The 6,000-nt window shown below is 43.6% G+C and overlaps 1 protein-coding gene across 4 annotated transcripts in view; it reads left to right on the top strand.

Moving 5' to 3' along the window:
- HADHB (hydroxyacyl-CoA dehydrogenase trifunctional multienzyme complex subunit beta) overlaps positions 1-6,000 on the top strand; it is a 38,556-nt gene that overhangs the window by 7,367 nt on the left and 25,189 nt on the right. Inside the window, exon 3 of one of the 4 annotated variants that reach the window (XM_024764535.1) lies at positions 4,548-4,879. The exons of the other annotated variants lie outside the window; for them this stretch is intronic. The gene's annotated coding sequence lies outside the window, so the exon portion shown is untranslated. The remainder of the gene's footprint in view (positions 1-4,547; positions 4,880-6,000) is intronic. 4 annotated transcript variants of the gene reach the window in all.

Genomic DNA, 6,000 nt, shown 5'->3' with positions numbered 1-6,000 from the left:
TCAAAAAAAAAAAAAAATATATATATATATATGTACAAGATGATATTTTTATATTGTTTTACATAACTATATTATCAGGGGTCTGTTGCCTAATCTCACCTAGAAAAGTTTCACGTTGTCATGTCACAAATATATTTTCTGTGGCCTCTAAATTCTAATTAGAATATAGATTTGTATAGGCTCACAAAAAATAATTCCTTTCTATCTCATTTCACCTTTTCCCTAATTCTAATGTTCACCCAGGACTTTGCAGTCAGACAGATAGATCTGATTCTTTGCCAACCAGAAGAAGGTCACATTGCATACCAACAGAGGGAAGGCATTTTTCTGGCACATAGAGTATTCTTTTTCATATTGCTCTTAAAGTGTTTTGTGTTTCTGTCTCCCCAACTATGTTGTGAGCCCTTCTGAGACTTAAGCCTTTTAGAGTCCCTGGTGTCTAACACTGTCCTAGCGATTTCTGTTAACGTTGATGGTGATAGTGGTGCAAGAGGGCACATGATAAGACAAAGGAATGTAACCAGCTGATTTGAGGGGAGGGAGTGGGAATGTACCCATGCTGAACAGGTTTTAGGTTGCAATAGTTTTGTAACTAATTCCTCTTGAATTGCATGTGAATATGCTTGACGGTGCTGTTAGGATGAAGGAATTAGAATAGAGGGATACAGGTTTATTGATGTTTCCAGTCATCAGATTGACTGGAAATGTGTCTGATGGAAATTTTGACTTATTCAATGGCTATCTATACTATGCATCTTCCTTGACTTACAATAGGGTTACATCCTGACAAATCCATCATAAGTTGAAAATATTGTAAGTCAGGACTTCCCTGGTGGCACAGTGGTTAAGAATCCGCCTGCTAATGCAGGGGACGCAGGTTTGATCCTTGGTCCGGGAAGATCCCACCTGCTGCAGAGCAACTAAGCCTGTGCGCCACAACTACTGAGCCTGTGCTCTAGAGCCCGCAAACTACAACTGCTGAGCCCGTGTGCCACAACTACTGAAGCCTGCGTGCCTAGAGCCCATGCTCCGCAACAAGAGAAGCCACTGCAGTGAGAAGCCCGCACACCGCAACAAAGAGTAGCCCCCGCTCGCCGCAACTAGAGAAAGCTCGCGTGCAGCAATGAAGACTCAATGCAGCCAAAAATAAATAAATAAATGAATAAGTTTGTTAAAAAAAAAAAAGAATATATTGTAAGTCAAAAATGCATTTAGTACATCTAATCTACCAAACATCATAGCTTAGCCTAGCCTACCTTAAACGTGCTCAGAACACATTGGGCAAAATCATCTAACACAGGCCTATTTTATAATAAAGTATTGAATGTCATGTAATTTATTGAATGCTGTACTGAAAGTGAAAAACAGAATGGTTGTATGAGTATAGAATGGTGTAAGTGTATTGGTTGTTTACCCCTGTGATTGTGTGACTGACTGGGGGCTATGGCTCACTGCTGCCCAGCATCATGAGAGAGTATCATACCACTTCTGCTAGCCTGGGAAAAAAATGAAAATTCAGAATTCAAAGTATGGTTTCTACTGAATGTGTATTGCTTCTGCACCATCCTAAAGTTAAAAATTCATAAGTTGAACCATGGAAAGTCAGGGACCATCTGTTTATCTATATATCTATATCCACAGACATACATATATATAAAACAATGGTATAATACATGGCATGTCTTCTCTCTGCTTTGATTGATTTTTTTTTAAATGAAAGGTTTTTTTGTTTGTTTATTTATTTATTTTTGGCTGCGTTGGGTCTTCTCTAGTTGCGGTGAGCGAGGACTACTCTTCGTTGTAGTGCGCGGGCTTCTCATTGCAGTGGCTTCTCGTTGCGGAGCACGGGCTCTAGGCACGTGGGCTTCAGTAATTGTGGCACACAGGCTCAGTAGTTGTGGCTTGTGGGCTCTAGAGTGCAGGCTCAGTAGTTGTGGCACACAGGCTTAGTTGCTCCGTGGCATGTGGGATCTTCCCGGACCAGGGCTCAAACCCGTGTACCCTGCATTGGCAGGTGGATTCTTAATCACTGTGCCACCAGGGAAACCCTGATTTTTTTTTTTTTTTGGCTGCGTTGGGTCTTCGTTGCTGTGCATGGACTTTTCTCTGGATGCGACGAGCGGGGGCTACTCTTCATTGCGGCGTGCAGGCTTCTCATTCTGGTGGCTTCTCGTTGCGGAGCACAGGCTCTAGGCACATGGGCTTCAGTAGTTGTGGCATGTGGGCTCAGTAGTTGTGGGTCAAGGGCTCTAAGCACAGGCCCAGTAGTTGTGGCACATGGGCTTAGTTGCTCCGTGGCATGTGGAATCTTCCTGGGCCAGGAATCGAACCTGTGTCCCCTGCATTGGCAGGCGGATTCTTAACCACTGCGCCACGAGGGAAGCCCTGTGCTTTGATTTTAATTATGTATGTGAAATACAGAATGTGTATGTCAGCCATAGAATACTAGGTTTGGAGTTGGGAGGAGTGCTTGAGGTAATCTAATCTAGCTCCCATATTTGCAACTAAGAAATTTTTGGCAGAGCAGGGACTAGCACCCAGATATTTTAACCCCCTATTCAGATTCTTATACTACATTGCTACTGAGTGCGCATAGCACTGTGGAATATATAAAGAGCCTTTGAGAAAATTCTGAAGTGATTAGGAGCCAGTGTGCGCATGAAACAGAATTAGAGTCCTTTGGGTGACTGTTGAATATATAGTGAATATTATTTTTAAATGTGACTTCCAGTATTACTTTAATTACTTTATAATATGCTAAATTGTTTGGCCAATTTTTGCCCCATAGGTTGCCCTAGAAGTTAAGAGGCAGGAACTACAGGTGGCTGTAGTTATCAGGGAAGGCTTTATTTAGGAGGTGGAATGTGAACTAGGCCTTAAGAGTAGGTAAGGATTAGATGGACAGAAAGGAGCCACTCAGGTGGGAGGGTGTATGAATGAAGGCAGGGGGTGTGCAATGAAGTCAAGGCTGTGAGGGACTGGGGGCTTGCTCATCTTGCTACGTGTTGAGAAGTGGTGGAGAACGTTTTTGGATCATTCAGTTGGAACCAAGTAAAGCAAGGAATTTGTTAGAAGAGTTAGGAATTTGAATTTTATTTGGAAGTGTGTAAAAGGAACCATGCGGTCAGTTCTTAAAAAGTGGAATGATGTGATGGTATGTCATCTGACTTTTCCTCTCATCACTTTATTCTGTCCAAGGTCAGTCACAAGTAATCTGCAGATCTTCAAACTTAGCGGCCTTTTTTCAGTCCTCATTCTCCTCGAGTGTTGAAATATTTGACCATCCTCTGCTCCTTGATACTCTCCTGCCTTTGCTTTCATGTACTGTTTTCTCCTCAGTCTCCTACTACCTCTCAAGTTTACCCTCTGTCCCACATTTTCTCTCTGCCCTCTAAATGTAGGGAGATCATAAAACCAAGTGTCTTTTATTGTGAGTAAGGGGCCCACTCAAGTTAAGGATAAGAGGGCTTGAATACTACAGCTAGGGAGGTATTAGGAACCAAGCAGCTCTAGGGGCAGCCACTTTGTCTCAGTCATGGCCACATGGTGTGTCACTTTCCTGGCCTTCCTGCTGCTCTTTATATATATTCTTCTTCACTCCTCTTGCTGGCTTCTTTGCTCGCTCAGGGTTTTTGCTGCCCCATAACTCTGCCTTAAGAATAATTTCAGTTTATTATCACCCTGGTTCTTCCTCATGGCCTTTTTTCAGCTTCAGCTAATTGGTATTTTTCTCCATGCTTTGCTTAGATTCCTGTGAGAGAGAATCAGATGCAGCTTATCACTTGTGGGTAGATGACGTGGGTTACTGGTTGGCCACTCTGTGGATTGACTTCAGGTAGTCAGGTAGTACCCACCCTGAATCTAACCAGCTTTGGGCGTGGGCTTAGGGACATGACGTCTATGATTGCCCCTTTGCAGGGACTCTAAGCAGGGCAGCTCCATTTAGAGGGGCTGTGGGTGGGCAGGCACTGCAAAATATGTCTCTGCTTTTCTTCTTTTGTTTTGAGGGTAGAAAGCGAGATTTATTGAGTACGCTGCAGGGGAGCAGCGGGCGCGACCAGGAGGGGGTCTTCCCTGGGAGAAGAGAAACTGGGCTTCTTTTTGGTCCCTTTTGGTCACCCTTGGGTTAATGTTCTACCCATATGGTGGTTAGGACTGCGTATGTCGTAGCTCAATCTTCCTGGTATACCAACTGCTTGTGACTGTTGGTAATTTCCATTGGGGGAGGGTGTGATTGTCTTATCTTGAAAGGACCTCCCCAACCTAAGATGGCTATTGTATTGTTAAGCTCCATAATTCCCCCCAACAGATCAGCAAAGTCAAATCACTGACATCTGGGTGACAATATCATCTCATGCTACTTCTGCTGAGAAGGGGCGATGTGGGGTCCCAGTTGGCTTTGCTGATCAGCTATAGGGCTGTGGGATAGTGTGTGAATAGAAATTTGGGGAGGCCTGTTCAAGAGTAGTCAACTATATTGATTCTAGAGGTTGGAATCCTTGTCTTGTCACCATTTGTAGCTTGATGGAATGAAATCGTTTTTGTAGTGACTCACTTGAAGTACCTGGAAATGTTGGTGGATCAGGATGGACGGTCCTCAAGGGAAGATGGAAAGAGAAGGGGAATCTCACAGCATGCCTGGATTCACCAAGCCGCTGCTGCCGACTGCACCAGGCATTGGAAGTGAGGAGTACCAAGGCTAGGGCCAAAGGACATTGCCACCCGATTAGGCAGGGACGGTTGGTCGGTATGGGACTGGGTTTTAGGTCCGCTGAAGAGTCGCCTTGGCCAGGATACGCAGTCCCCGGTCTCCAGAGACCTCAGACCATCGGCAGTGTTGAAGAGGAGAAAAGACCATTTCCAGAATGTACCCCTTAGGGTGAGAGCAAGTTGGAGTCTCGTCCTGGAGGCCTTTGGGTTCCACCAAGGAGTAGACATGGCCATTTGCCCTGAGTCAGCAGGCCGATCGCTACCTGGTGGAAGACGGATCAGAAAAGGCAGAGAGAGGAGAGAGCAGTCTGATCCCTGTACTGGCCATCAAAATGCCCACAGTGTGGCGATGGGGCTGGCAACATGGGTGGTAAAAGAATTTACCAAGCCAGAAGTGAGGGTAGAAAGCGAGATTTATTGAGTACAACGTAAGGGAGTGGCAGGCAAGACCCAAGGGGGCATCTGCCTCTTCTGTATTCTAAAATGCATATATATCATGGCTCTCCCAGCTACACCTCACTTCTCTTTGGAGCTTTAGTTTTGCATTTCTAGCTCTCTGTCAAATGTACATATCCACCTGGGTGTCTCTCCATCACCTCAAAGTTAGCATGTTTAAAATTGAGGTCACTTTTCTTCCAAAACCAGTTCTTACTCTGTGTAGAATAACTAGGTTTTCTTAGTCTCTAAGCTTCCTTTATAATCCTGTTTTCCTTTCTTTCCATATCCGATTGGTCACCAAAATACATAGTCTTCCCTTATAAAATCTCTTGTATTGGTCCCTTCCTTTCCATTCACAATGATACTGCCTTTATTTTGGCCATTAGCACCACATGCTTGTTTTTGCTACAGTCTCCTTGATAATCTCCACGTGCCTTTGTCTCCTTCACCAACCAATTAGAGCTGCGAGGAGAATCTTTGTACCCCATTTTATCATGACTCTTAGCTTTCACTATTTTCTTAAAGTTGGTTGTAGATATTTATCATAAGTAGCTCTCTATGACATAAGTGGGTGTGGTAAGGTGATTGTTAAAATTTTATTCCCAATTCTTTAGGATTTTTCTCTATCTCTGGTAATGAAGGAATAGTGATAGGAGATGAATTTCAACATTAACAGCAATAAGAAAAGAATGAGACACATGTAGATACACAAACACAGAGATCTTCCAGCTATATTGTTAAGTCAGAAAAGTAAACATAATACACAAGTGTGTGCATGTACATGCATAAAAAGAAAAAAAGTGGTAAAGTATATACACCAAATTAGCAGTATCTACCTCTGGGAAGGAAATT

Source organism: Neophocaena asiaeorientalis, unplaced genomic scaffold, assembly GCF_003031525.2.
Source record: "Neophocaena asiaeorientalis asiaeorientalis breed wild unplaced genomic scaffold, Neophocaena_asiaeorientalis_V1.1 scaffold345, whole genome shotgun sequence".
Taxonomy (NCBI): domain Eukaryota; kingdom Metazoa; phylum Chordata; class Mammalia; order Artiodactyla; family Phocoenidae; genus Neophocaena; species Neophocaena asiaeorientalis.
The sequence above is the reverse complement of the archived record's forward strand: the minus strand, read 5'-3'. Positions and strand labels throughout refer to the sequence as shown.